Genomic DNA, 13,573 nt, shown 5'->3' on the forward strand with positions numbered 1-13,573 from the left:
GCCTTTTAAAGCCTTTTGGACATTTTGATGTTGTGAAAGAATCTAAATGAATGCAAGTTCTTTCTTTGAAAGGGGGCACGGTTCAAGCACTGCTAAAGAGATGCATGGATACACAGAAAGGAAAGAGCTTTGGATAAATAAAGAACATTTATTTGTGTGTTGTTTTTCCTCTTGGGTAGGACTTAAAAAAAAGAAAACCAGTTACTTCATTTGTTGATTCAAATTGTAAACATTAGTTACAGCAACATTACAGAAGAATTATCAACTGCAGTGTCAGAATTTCGTGTTTAACACTGACTTCAGGGTGAGTTAATGTGAGAATGACTTGTGTACTCTGCCTCCCTATATCACTAACCCCTACTGTGCCACCCCTTTTGCAATACTAATTGCTTCCAGATACTGATACTTTTCTCTCAGAACTGTTGTAATGTGGAATGTCCTTTATAAATCCAATATAAATCTCCTTTCTATTGCAACATATCACAGATGACATAGTGAAGTAAACCTAAATTTGATTCTGCAGTGTTACCAAGCTATGGTCTTGTTTGCTTTCGCTACCATCCCCCCCAAGCCATCCACTATAATTGGCAAAGCATTATAATCCAATTAATTACTAAGCCAGTTGCAGTTTTGCTGTATCCTACCCTTTTTTAAAAAAAATCAAAATTAGATAGTGGATTAGGTAATGACCAGCACCAGCCATTTGTGAAATGCTTCCTTTTGCTTATTTAAGGTGTTAAATTGATGGAAGTGCCCATTATTTGTAAAAGATCAGTGATACAGCCAAAAGGAAACTTTCTCCCCAGTATTTTGGCCAATATTTGTTGCTTGTCTCAAAACAGATTAATTGCTTAATTATTATATTTGCTCATCTTGCCACATTGCTGTGTCCAAATTATCTACTGTCTTATTTAACATACAATAACTGTAAAAATAATAAAGCTGGTAAATGCGCTGGGCAGTTCTGACGTATGAAAGGCATTCCAATAAAGGCATTACTTTGGTGTTGGTTATTTCATGATCCTTTTAATTTTGATCTTTAAGAAAGCCAGGATAAAATGGAGATTGGTAAATGTGAAATAAATGCTAAGTAGAGTGCAGAATTAAACTTGAACTATTAAAATACCATGTAATAAAACAATTTAATTTCCCGTACTGTGTTACTGTATGGTATATTAAATAACACCTATAGAACAGCATATTCTTGAGTTGTGTTTAATTATATTTGTTTATTGGGGCAGATTTTTTTGGTACTGATTTCCTGTATGCACATTTAACTCTTAACAAATATTTTAAAATTGTGAAGAATATAGGGCAAGTGAAATCTGCAGAGTAACTTCTTCCTTCAAATTAAAAATCTTATCAAGAAGCCAAAGGCCCTTGGTGGCAACCTGTGTGCAGGGTGAGGTTTGGGACTCAATAGCTTGACTGATTTTCTTTGATCAGCTGATGTAATTAATGTTGACTGGGTTAAAACTGCCAGGAATTGATAGTTTCCGATAGGAATGCATGTGTGTCCTGCTTCAGGATTTAGTGTTAGTAGCATTTTAAATTACTGGCCAATTCAGAACAATTAAGGGAATGAAATCACAGGCAGCGTGCAACAGTGCTGTGCCATGAAAGAAATTTTATTTGCTTACAAGTTGAAGATTCTTCTGCAAAAGTTGAGGCAAAGAAGGATGGTCTGTATGTTGAGCAAAAGCTGAAGATTCATGATTACAGCATAAAGGAAATGGAGGGTGGTAACTAGCATTGAATCATGTTGGATGACTTATCTAACACTACCTAACAATGTTGTGAACTTGAAAGAATGCAGCTCAATATAGTGACAATAAACACTGCACATTACTGTTGTAAATTTGATGATGGTATTTTTTATCAGCGACAATGTTATGGTAAACTTTCTGAGACATGAAGGATACCATACTTACTATAATTCCTGTTTCCATTACATTTCCTATGTTGCAATTTGTATTGATTGATTTTTTTTATTAAACAGGTAAATTGTAATTTAAAATTCTTTCCAACAGTAGAGGTTCTGAATTTCCTGAGTGGGGTTGTCTGCACTTTCTGCCTTTGTTGCACCAAATTTAAATGCTCTGGATCTGCATGGCCCATCACACTGACAGACCATCCCAGAGCTAAATAGTGAGGCCCTGAGTGCTTCTGATAATCACCACTATCCCCTGGTGCTTCTGATGGGTGATGATGGATGGGTGAGACCAAGCCTGACTATAAAACTCCAATGAAAACATTCAACTGACAAAGCCCTTCCCAGCTTTGCTATTTGTCAAACATATATATAAATTGTAACCTGCCTTATTCTTTCATCCCTGCTTAGATGAATGGAGACCAGTTCTAACTAAGAATGGATTTCTCATTGTAAATACTGTGGAATCTTTGGAAGTTCCTGCTCCTCCACTGGACTTCATGGGTAGTGCATTGACAGACTACAACCAGGACATTGGTAGCAGAGCTTGGCCAGTAAGGTTGCAGCTTGCACATATCCATCTGCAACCCAAAATTTACCAGCACTTGCATGTAAAGAACTGCTAGCAAAATCTGCACCAATGACGTTCATTTGAGATGTATAGGGAAACTTCCACCATCAACAGAAAATATGTTCCTAGAGTAGAAAAATGGAGGATGAATTTTAATATATAGTTTTTCAGGGCTTTGCAACCATTTCATGGAATTTTCACAGTTGTTTGATTTAAGCTTGTGAGCATCTGTGAAGTTGAATTAGGAACTTGAGTTCATTGTATGGGAAAGGTTTATGCCCTCAAATGTTGACATTGAATTGTGAAAAGATGAAAAATGATGACACTCGGAGTAGGACGTGCCATCTCAATTCTCACAAATAGATGTTACATTATGGTGCATTTTAGTGAAAATGTAACAATTCCATGAAATGGTACCCTGTATTCATACCAACAAGCAAGGATATCTTTTGTATACTTGCTAATGGCCTTGCATACTGCAAGGCGGTTATATTGGAAAGTATGTGCTACTGCTTTTGCTTTAAATAACATAGCTGTGCTGCCTGATGTAATTGAAATAAGTAACTAATACATGTGTTGGCAACAGATTGGCTAGAATTGGATTCTATCAACATTAGCCAATCAGTAACGTGCAATGTTAAGAGGAGTTTTTTTTCCCCAATAGGGTATCAAATTGGCAGTGGATTGGTGGTCAGTCATTTAGTGATTGAAGTTCAAGATGTTTCTTGAAAGAATTTTGGGGTCTGGCCCTGTGGAATCCTGGAGGAAATGGAATCAGCATTGACTATACATGTTTGTCAATTTTAGCACAAAAATTGCAAGCTGTTGGAAGTGCAGAACACCAATTTACATAATAAGTATCAAATATTGCCAGTTTTAAATGGAAGTGATGGGTTCCTTAATCACATTCTCACTTACTGGTTGCTTGTACAAGTAAAACCTGATGGTTTGTGGTTAAAAATGCACTAGTGCCCTCATTGGTCGGTCTTGTCACTGCTAGTCTGTCATGATATGAATTGGCTGCAAGTGTCAAAATGAAAGTGATTCCAAGCAGCTTTCAGAGACAACAGATATTCCTGAGTAGATTTTTTTTTGTTAGCTTTAAGGTAAGCATGATTGAGATATGGCTTGGGAGTCATGGTCTGTTGGATCCCTGCAAATTTTTGTTGTCATTTACTCCCAGATTGGTGCTCCAACTACTTGACCTGGACTCATTATTTTCACTGGACAATCCTTATTTCAGCTGTATTCAAAACTTTTCAAGCTTGTTACCTCATTGGTTCTGATCATATTTGTCTTGAAAAATTAGTTCTTGAAATTTTTACTCTCTGCAAAACTTAACTCTTTTGGCTAGTGGCTCAGTGTTCTCAATTGCTGATTGTTTTTGTGATCTAAGTCATAAAGTTGCTACTATTTCTACAAAGCTGCATCTTTACTATTTATCTCAATTATACTACATTGGTACTTTCCACATTCTCAATCCATGTTGGGTATCAATGATTATTCTGAATCCCTTTTTGGATTTATTAATCTCTTGATATACTTATGGCCCTTACATATTGGTAGCCCCAAATTAAATGGATGTACCTTCCCTATACTCCATCAAATGCATTCATAATTTAAAAAATTCTACTGGGTTGTCCATTGTCTTTTTAGGCAGGACAATTTCTTCAGAGATGTAGCACCAGATGTTGCTGCTTGTAACTAAGTGGCCATCTACAGACACCAATGAATGAAGAAGCTTTGCATGTGGATGGGATGGGGGAGTGGTTTAAATGGGGAATATTTGAGTTGAAAACTTCCGCTTTACTGAGGCATAAGAGATGGGCAAATGACTTCTATGAGGGGTGTGCATCTTAAATGAGATGGGATCTCTTTGATTTGACCTGATTTGCAAGCTTTCCTAACCTTAAGGAATCCAAGTAGCTGAAACAAGGTGAGAGCAGCTCTGGGAAGGTCTCATATGAATGCAATACTTACAGCATTGGTAATGATTCAGGAGAACTTGGAGGGCTCCCCTTACCCTCTCCATTTGTCCAATTCCTTAGATTTTCCCACCGCAAACCCATAAGAATTGGATAAACCTTATTGGTTCTGGAGTGAGTGTTTCTAGCATTCTCCGTTCTCTTCCCTCACAGGACTCCAGACTTGCACACATCCTGGTCCTGTATCCATGGCTGGTTTCAGGCTTTGGTGGATAGAGTGGTTTCTGGGGCTCTGAGCATTGTGGGCAGGGAGACACTGCCTGACTGGAAGCCAAGTCTATCACTGACAAAAGCTGAATACTACATTAAATCAACAAGTGGATATTCCCTGACTTCTCAGTATCCATTTAAAACTTGCCAAGCTTTTGTCTACGCAACTCATTTCAGTAAATCATTCAAAACCTGATCTCATTCAAAACCTGATCTGTATATTCTTTAAACATTTATTAGATAGCTGTGTTCACCATTCACTATTCAAGTACAGCAAACTAAATAGTTTTCTTCCTTGTAGCTTATTAACATGCCATCTTTTCACTGACCTTCCATTTATTACTACATGACATCAAGAGTTTCATCTTGTTTCTGATGACTGTCAGAATGAGCAAACACTTGGGTTTGTGGCTCTGGCTAGCCTTCCACTGCAGCAAGGCAAGCCTGAGGCACCCTTTGGTTACCCGGCAGTGTTCATCAGCTCCAGGAATTAGCTGTACAATGATGGTGTGCAAATCTGAAGTTGCTAAAGGATTAAATGACTGGCAAAGTTCTCGAGCAGCTTCCCTGATGCCCTTTTCTTGTGGTAGACCACCTTCTCTGATCTTTTTCTACCTTGAATCCAGTAAACTAGTTGGCTGCCTGGACAACTCTTAAAATGTGGTGATGAAACCTATGCAAAACTCCCATTTGGTGAACTGAGAAGTACAATGAAAGCCTTTATGCAACTAAATTTCTGCTTGTTAATGCTCCATGGTGCAACCCCCTGTGACTTCACCAGAGACAGATTGCGTTCTTCCCTGCTCTGACTGTTGAGATGATATTAATTGACATCCTCTGAATTTTAAATCTCGTCATAGACTGCTGCATCTTTATCTAAAATTGGGTTTGGTTCTTATTTATGCATGTTTAATATTAATGTAGAAAGCAGGGCAATGGATGAGAAGTGATTGCTATGGGCAGAAACCCAACCCACCCCCATTTTCTTCTTGCCATTAGCCCACTCATGGTCCTCTACTTTCCTGCTACCTTTTGGACTGGTGTGCATTTTTCTGTAGATCTGAGTTGATGTATATCCATACCAAGGGGGCATTGATGGTGTGAAAGGCCTTGGTCTGCATGTATTTTTTTTTCGGAATCCATGTTTGATATATTCAGATTGTCATATTTGTTTCATTGAAAGGTCATCATAGTAAACGTAGAAGCACATAAGTTGGAATCGGAGTAGGACATTTAGCCCCCTGTTCCTGCATTCTCCCCATATCTCTTGATCCCTTTAGCCCAAGAACAATATCTCACTCCTCAAACATATTTAATAATTTGTCTTCAACTACTTTCTATGGTAGCAAATTCTAGAGTCTTGCCACTGTGAAGATGGTTTTTTTTTTCCCTCACCTCAGCCTTGTATGGCTTATACCTTGTGCTTTGACTATAACCCCTGGTCCTGGACTCCCCAGCCATCTGGAACAGCCTTCCTGCATCTTCAAGTCCTGGTAGAATTTTGTAGGTTTCTATGATGTCCCCTTCCGTTTTTCTAAAGTTTAATAGATATCAGCCTAATTGACCCACTCTCTCTTCATGTGTCAGTCCTGCCATCCCAGAATCAGTCTGGTGTACCTTCAAGGCCTGCATTGCAAGAACATCCTTGGATAAGGAGACCAAAACCACACACAGCAGTCAAGGTGTGATTTCATCAAGGCTTTGTAAAATTTCAGCAAGACATTCCTGGTCCATTACTTGAATCTGCTTGCTATGAAGGCCAACGTACCATTTGCTGCTTTAAGTGGCTGTGCATGCTTACTTTCATTGACTGGTGCACAAGGATGCCCAGGTCTCATTACACTTCACCCTTTCCTGATGCATTGCTGTTCAGATAATAATTTTCCTTCCTGTTAATGCCTCAACCTGTCCAAATCACACTGTAGCTTCTCTGCATCCCATTCCCCCATCCCTTTTGTGTTGTCTACAAACTTCCCTCATTCTGAGTCATTTATTGTTGTGAATAGCTCGAGTCCCAGCACTTATTCCACTAGCCACGGTCTGCCAATCCAGAAAAACCTGTTTATTCTTACTCTTCACCTCCTGATGACCAACCAGTTTCCTGTCTATATACTTACTGGCCAATTCCATGTGCTTTAATTTTGCATGTCAATCTTATAATAACAAAAGCCATCTGGAAGTACACCAGATTTACTGGTTCTCATAAATTTTTCTGCTACTTACATCCTCATTAAATACCAGTAGGATTGTCAAGTATGACTTCCCTTTCATTATTCAATGTTGACTTTGCCTGATCCTGTCACACTTCTCCAAGTGTCCTGCTAATACATTTTTTATAATGCACTCTAGCATTTTCCCTCTACTGCTCTCTGGGCTAACCTATCTCTAATTCCCCATTTTCTTTCTACCTCTTAAATAGTCTGGTTCCATTAGCTGTTTTCCAATCCAGTGGAATCAGTTTATAGGATGTTGGAAAATAACCACCAATGCCTCTGCTATTTCTAGGGCAACTTCCTGAAGTGCTGTAATAGCATGCTACTTATGCTTGATGGTTTCCCCTGGTCTCTCCAAGTATGCACTGTGTGGCTGAGAAGTCGGTCAGTACATCACACTTTTAGAAGTATCCTGTTCATTGATGATCGACGAGATGTAGTGTCAGCATCTAGTTGATTCTCATAGCAGTACTCCTGACTCTGTCTTCTTCATGTGGTATTGCTTGCTTGTGATGTGTGAGTCACCTGTGCCAACCAACTTTCTTAGCAATCTCATTGGAGTGTGGGTATCTGAACTGGTGCCTGGTCCGTGTAAGGCTAGTGACTGTAGATTCTCAGAATGAGTGACTTCTGAGGAGTCTTCAACGTTCTTCTGCTGCATCTTTGGTGTATAAAGACATGAATTAGGACTATCAAGGTAAGAATAATTTAGATTATCATTATGCTGTTTGATTTTTGATGACTTTGAGGCTACATTATGACTTGCATGCAATGTGGGTAGATGGCACTCTGGTTTTCAGTGTATTTTTAATGCCTCTGGCTATTCAAATGTAAGTAGCAATGGTTTGAGGGCTGCCTCCAGGTCTCTTCCTCTGCCTGCTGATCTGTGCAGTCATTTGTGGGGAAGGATTGAGAATAATAAGAACTTATTTGTTAAGTGTGCCTGAGGAAGACATTGCATAAAGATTCTTGGTGGCTGTACAGATGTGAATGTGCAAAAGGGCATTTTAGAAAGGGATGATTGTATCTGCAAGGTGAGTTGTAAGCTGTAGCTGTACTAGATCAGGGTTAAGAGGGCACAGTAAACGGGTAATTCAGTTGTTCCTCCAGCCTTCATTACTTGTACTCTACTCGCTAATCTATTTTTGGCACATCCAGGAGCATGACTCCAGCATATTTCTGCCATCTTCTGTGCTAATATCTCGTCAGCTCTTTGTGATACCACTGCAAGCTTATTCCCTCTCCCACCCTGTTAACAGAAGTTTACCTTCTTGCCTATTCTTAAAACAAATCATCAGGAAGCCAAAGGGTTTCCTTTGATCAAGTACACCCCACATCCCCACTTTCCTGTGCTCTGCTCGCAACTCCTAAGACCACTAAACGTATTTGCTTTGTACCTTTTAAATATCATGCCTTCTCAACTTAATTGGGTGGGAAACCTGTAAATAATAAGTTAATACAGTGGCTAGGTTTAAAAATCTATCAACAAACACCCTGTGCCTGGCTTACCCATCTATTAGGTAGAACTTGAAAAACGTAATTTTTTGAAGCAAAATCCATATCATTTTGAAATATTTATCCCAAGGGAATCATTGCACATACGTGAATTAACTAGCAAACTTGTACAATTATGAATGGCTTAATATAGCATTAAAATCTCGTAGAAAGGTGGCAGAGCAAAAGATTTTTGGGCTATTTTGCATGGTTCAGACACAGCTTAAAATCATGTCAGTGTAACTGATTCCGCTTAATTCCATTGGAGAAGGTCACAGCTGGGGCAGGAAAGTTAGTGACTGAGAGCAACTTTGGAACTTCCACCTTCAGCTACACAAGAGAGGAAATCCCAAAGTTTTTGTCAGCATCACAATAAAATGATGGTAGGTGTCAATAATGTGCCATATCCACACCATGCTGAACAAAATTGAGTTGTGGAGATAAAACTTGATTAGATGAACAGGGAAATTGAAATTAAAATGAGATTTACAAAAGAGGCACGTTATACTTAAACCCTCAAAATACCAAGAACATCAAGTAGGTGTTGTGTACTTGACTTTTGGTTAGCCAGAATCATGAAAATGTTTGGGGTTTAGAGGAATTGATGTGTAGAATGTGAGACAAAAATGCTGGAAACACTTGGCAGATAATGTTTCACATACAGGACCCTTCATCAAAACTGGTAAGGAGAGGAAACTTTTGGGAGCAGGGAAGGTTGGGGCGGGGGAGTGGGGGGGAATGGGTTGAACCAAGGGAGTATCTCTGGTTAAGACCAAATGAATAAATATGTCAGCCAAGTAACAGTTAGGAATGGATTAAGATTTGGCTGTAATGTCTTCCTGATAGTAAGGCTGTGAGTCAGCCCCACCAGTGCAGACTATGCATATGGCAAAAGAAAAATTGAGCCAAAATTGTGAGAAGACAAAAAGAGCGAGTTACCTAAAGTTGGAGAATTCAATAGCGATTCCTGCAGGCTGCTGCATGTCTGTGCAGAAGAGATGTTCTCAGAGCTTGCATTGGGCCTCGCTTTACGTTGCAGGAAGCCCTAGAAAGAAAGATCAGGGTAGGAGTGAAATGAATTAAAGTGGCAACTGGAAGCTCAGGGGCTCTCTACAGACTGAACACATGTTCTGCAATGTAGTCACCCAATCTGCATTCCCTAATGTAGATGAGACCACATTGTGTACACTGAATGCAATACAAGTGATGTATTACAAGTGAATTTGCTGCTTCACCTGGAAAGATAGTGTAGGTCACTGAAATTTGTTAAGGGGCAAAAGGATCAGTGTTACATTTCCTGTGATTGTGTGGGAAAGTGCCTTAAGACGGAGACTGGTGAGTAGAGGTGGAAGAGCAGACCTGGGTGTTATGAAGGGAGCAATCCCTTAAATGCTGAAAGGGAGGGAAATGTGTCTGGTGGTGGAATCTTGTTGGGGCTGGCAGAAGAGGCTGTTGGGGTGGAAGGTAAGGACCAGGGAGCTCTGTTCTCCTGACCAGGAGGAGAGGAAGCGAGCACAGAGGTGTGGGAAATAGAGATGTGATTGAGAATTCTGCCCAGTTTGGTAGAGGAGAAGACACTGTTTGGGAAGAAGATATTTCACAGGCACCTGTGCAGGATGTCTCATCATTGGGGCAAATGCATCGGAGACAGAAATGGGAGAATGGAATGGAGTCCTTACAAGAGGCAGGATGGGAGGAAGTATAATCAAGGTAGCTGTGGGAGTCGGACTTGTAATGGATGCTTGTGGCTAGCCTGTAGAATGATGTTTTACTTGCCACTGATGGAATCCTGCTATCTGGCAGAACTCTAGAAACCAGCATATAGATCTTGAGTGAATTGTTCATAATTTCCAAAAAAAAATCATTGCCAAAATGTTAAGCAAATGTTTCTCTTTGATATACACCCAAAAACTGCCACTGGGACTCTAAGTGGCAGGAACCCAAACTCGCTTGGCAGGCCTGTGGTGTACAGGTCTTGGGCACCAGAGATGCAAATAAAGCATGTGAGCCCCACAGTGGGAAGGAGCAGGTTGAGAGCTGAAATAGGCTGGGGTAGACAGATGATGTTGACTAGGACATTGGCAGGCTGAAGGCAATGCGTCGAGTTATACAGCATGGATACTGGCCCTTCAGCCCAATTCGTCCATGCCAACCAAGATGTCTATCCAATCTAGTCCCATTTGCCTGCATTTGATCCATATCCCCATAAACCTTTTGTATCCATGTACCTGTCCAAATATCTTTTTAAATGTTTCATTTGTACCTGTGTCTACCGCTTCCTATGGCTGCTCGTTCCACATATCCACCACGCTCTGAAGAAAAAGCTGGTGCTCAGGTCCCCTCTCTCCGTAAATCGATGCCCTCTAGTTTTAAACTCCCCTGCTCTGGGAAAAAATACTGTGACCATCCACCTTGTCTATGCCCCACATTATCTTACATACCTCCGTAATGCCACCCTCAGCCTCCTACACTCCAGGGGAGAAAAAAAGCCCCAGTCTATCCAGTCTCACCTTATAACTCAATCCCTCCAGCCCCAGTAAACGTCATCATGAATCTTTTCTACACCCTTTCCAGTGTAATGACATCCTTCCTATAGCTAGACAATCAGAACTGCACACAATACGCCAAGTATGGTCTCACCAATATCTTGTACAGTTGTAACATGACATCCCAACTCTTGTACTCCTTGACCAATGAAGGCAAGCGTGAGAATGGAATTGGTAAACTTGATTTGTGTGGGAGAAGGCCAGGGGAGGTTAAGTGCAGCAGGAGCAGGCCATGATTTCTAGGGTCCTGGTGATGTAAATGAGGTGACCAAATAACATTTAAAGATTAAATCTTATTTTTCTTTAAACTTCTAAGGTCTGATGCTGGTTTCCTTACTGCAAATCCAGACTGGAGAAGGACCTGGGAAATCTCAAGAATATATAAAAACAGTACCAGCTACTTTATAGATCTAGTAATGCAGGACTCAAGAGGTATGTAAAATCAGTAGAAAATCATGAAACAAATTTGAGTCTATAAAGGGGACAGTGGTGGTGCAGAGGCCAGGATTATCAGAGTTCAAATCCCACCAATGTGGCTGAGCCAATTCATTTCCGCTCCAAAATTTTAGCAACTGAAACAGCTGTTGCTGATGGTGAGTAGGGTGGCACGATAGTGCAGCAATTAATGCTGCTGCTCTTGGCTTCAGGGACCCATGTTTCATCTTGCCCTCTGGTACTCTCTGTGTGGAGTTTGCATGTTCTCTCTGTGACCTCATGGGGTTCTGGGTGCTCTGGTTTCCTCCCACAACCCAAAGATGTGCTAGTAGATTAATTGGCTACTGTAAATTATTTCTTAGTGTTGGTTAATGGCTCAGACAATCAAAGGAGAGTTGATAGGCATGAGTGAGAGAGAATAAGTTGCCAGGGTATAAGGAGAAGGTGAAGAGGGGAATGGGACTAATGGGTTTGCTTGCCTGGGCTTAATAGATCAAATGGTCTCTCTGTTTTGTTATGACTTACAGAAGCATTACAGTTGAAGTATAAGATACTACACTGTAAATGTGTGCAAGCAAAAAAAAAAACCCAATATATTTTCTTCACCAGCTCCTGCCAAGCCTGTGACCTGTACCATCTGGAAGATCGAGGGCAGCAGGAGCATGGAGTTTTTCATCTGCAAATTCCACTTGGAATCTCACCTTTTATTCATCATTACTGGGTCAAGATCCTGGAATTCCCTAATTTGCATCACCACAGGAATTGCAGCGATGTGGAAAGAGTTTACCACCTCATAAAAGGCAGTTGGGGATTGGCAATACACTTTCATCTTCCTGACGAGGCACACACTTTTTTTAATAAAAAATTCTCTCAAGGTACTATAGATCCATTGCCCATGGGTACGTGATCGATATACTCAAACAGGAGGAATAAATGAAATAAAATAGGTATTAACAGGTGTATAGTGAGTATGTGCATGCCTATTTCCAATATATAATTCCAATATATTTTCTTCAAGAGCACCTTCACTTGTGACATTATTTGAGATTTGGGGAGAATAATGATTTTAATCAAAAATAAGTCATATGATAATATATAGAAAGGGATGAGGGTGAATTTTTAAAAAACCTTATGAAATTGTATTTGTAATGTTTATGTAATTGTAGTTCTGTGCAACAAATTGTACAAAATGACATACTAATTGAATGTAACATATCTGTGTGGGGTATCTATTTATCTATGTAGTTGATGTGAAGTATTTTGTATGTAGCAAACAAATAATAAAAATGGTATTTTTTATAATGTATCATTTTGCATGCTGTGGAAACTGGTGTTTCAGCAAGAATGTATTATGAAAAAGACCAACAGTGGGAGAGGGGTTTCAACAACACAGGAACTAAATGGGGCAAGGCTGGAGTAGGTAAAAAAAACTACTCTTGCAGGCATGGCCAGAATCCAAGATGACTTGGAAGGGAAAGAGAGCAACTGAAGTAGCTGGAACTTCAATTAAACATTGAATAGAAGTGTACACTGGAATGTTTGTATAGACCAAGAGACCAAGATTCTTCCAAACTATAATGGAGATAGTGCTCTGGAATATTTATCAAAAAATATGTGACACTTTGTACAAGTGTATGATAATCACCAACAAAATAGAATTTAGCAAATTCAAGAAACTAGACTGAAGAGTCTCCTGATGGAATTCACATAGATTACTGTTTACCTCAGTGCTGCATTCTCATCAACCCACAGTAAGCTAGCACCCCCAAGTAACTCGCTCTTGCCTTAAAATTAGAATGTCCTTCCATCACCCTATGAGGAAGAAATTTCTAGAGTCCCACAACCCTTGGAGAAGAAATATGTCTTGTCTGCCTTGTATGGGCAGTCCTGTAATTTTAAACAGTGACTTCTAGTTCTAGATTCTTACTATAGGAAATCTGTTATCCACTTCATCCTCAGAATCTTATTAATCAAGTTACCTATCACTCTTCAAAACTTGATGGATACAAGCCTGGCCCATCTAGCTTTTCCTCACAAAACAACCTGGCCATTCCAGGTATTTTTTTTTCATTCCAGGAATTGGTCTAGTAAGTCTTCTCTGAACTGCTTCCAATGTGTTAATATCTTTTTTAAGGAGAATGTTATTATACACTATAAATATGGTCTCACCAATAGCTTGTATAATTAAA

At 39.8% G+C, this 13,573-nt stretch overlaps 1 protein-coding gene across 2 annotated transcripts in view; it reads left to right on the plus strand.

Moving 5' to 3' along the window:
* Positions 1-12,691, plus strand: part of LOC127573860 (non-POU domain-containing octamer-binding protein-like) — a 74,936-nt gene extending 62,245 nt beyond the window's left edge. The window contains exons 12-13 of one of the 2 annotated variants that reach the window (XR_007956819.1): positions 11,266-11,381; positions 11,994-12,624. The gene's annotated coding sequence lies outside the window, so the exon portion shown is untranslated. Of the gene's footprint in view, positions 1-11,265; positions 11,382-11,993 lie in introns of both variants that reach the window. The other variant, XR_007956820.1, reaches the window with a different exon arrangement.
* The last annotated feature ends 882 nt before the right edge of the window (positions 12,692-13,573 follow it).

Source organism: Pristis pectinata, chromosome 8 (genome assembly GCF_009764475.1).
Source record: "Pristis pectinata isolate sPriPec2 chromosome 8, sPriPec2.1.pri, whole genome shotgun sequence".
Lineage (NCBI taxonomy): Eukaryota > Metazoa > Chordata > Chondrichthyes > Rhinopristiformes > Pristidae > Pristis > Pristis pectinata.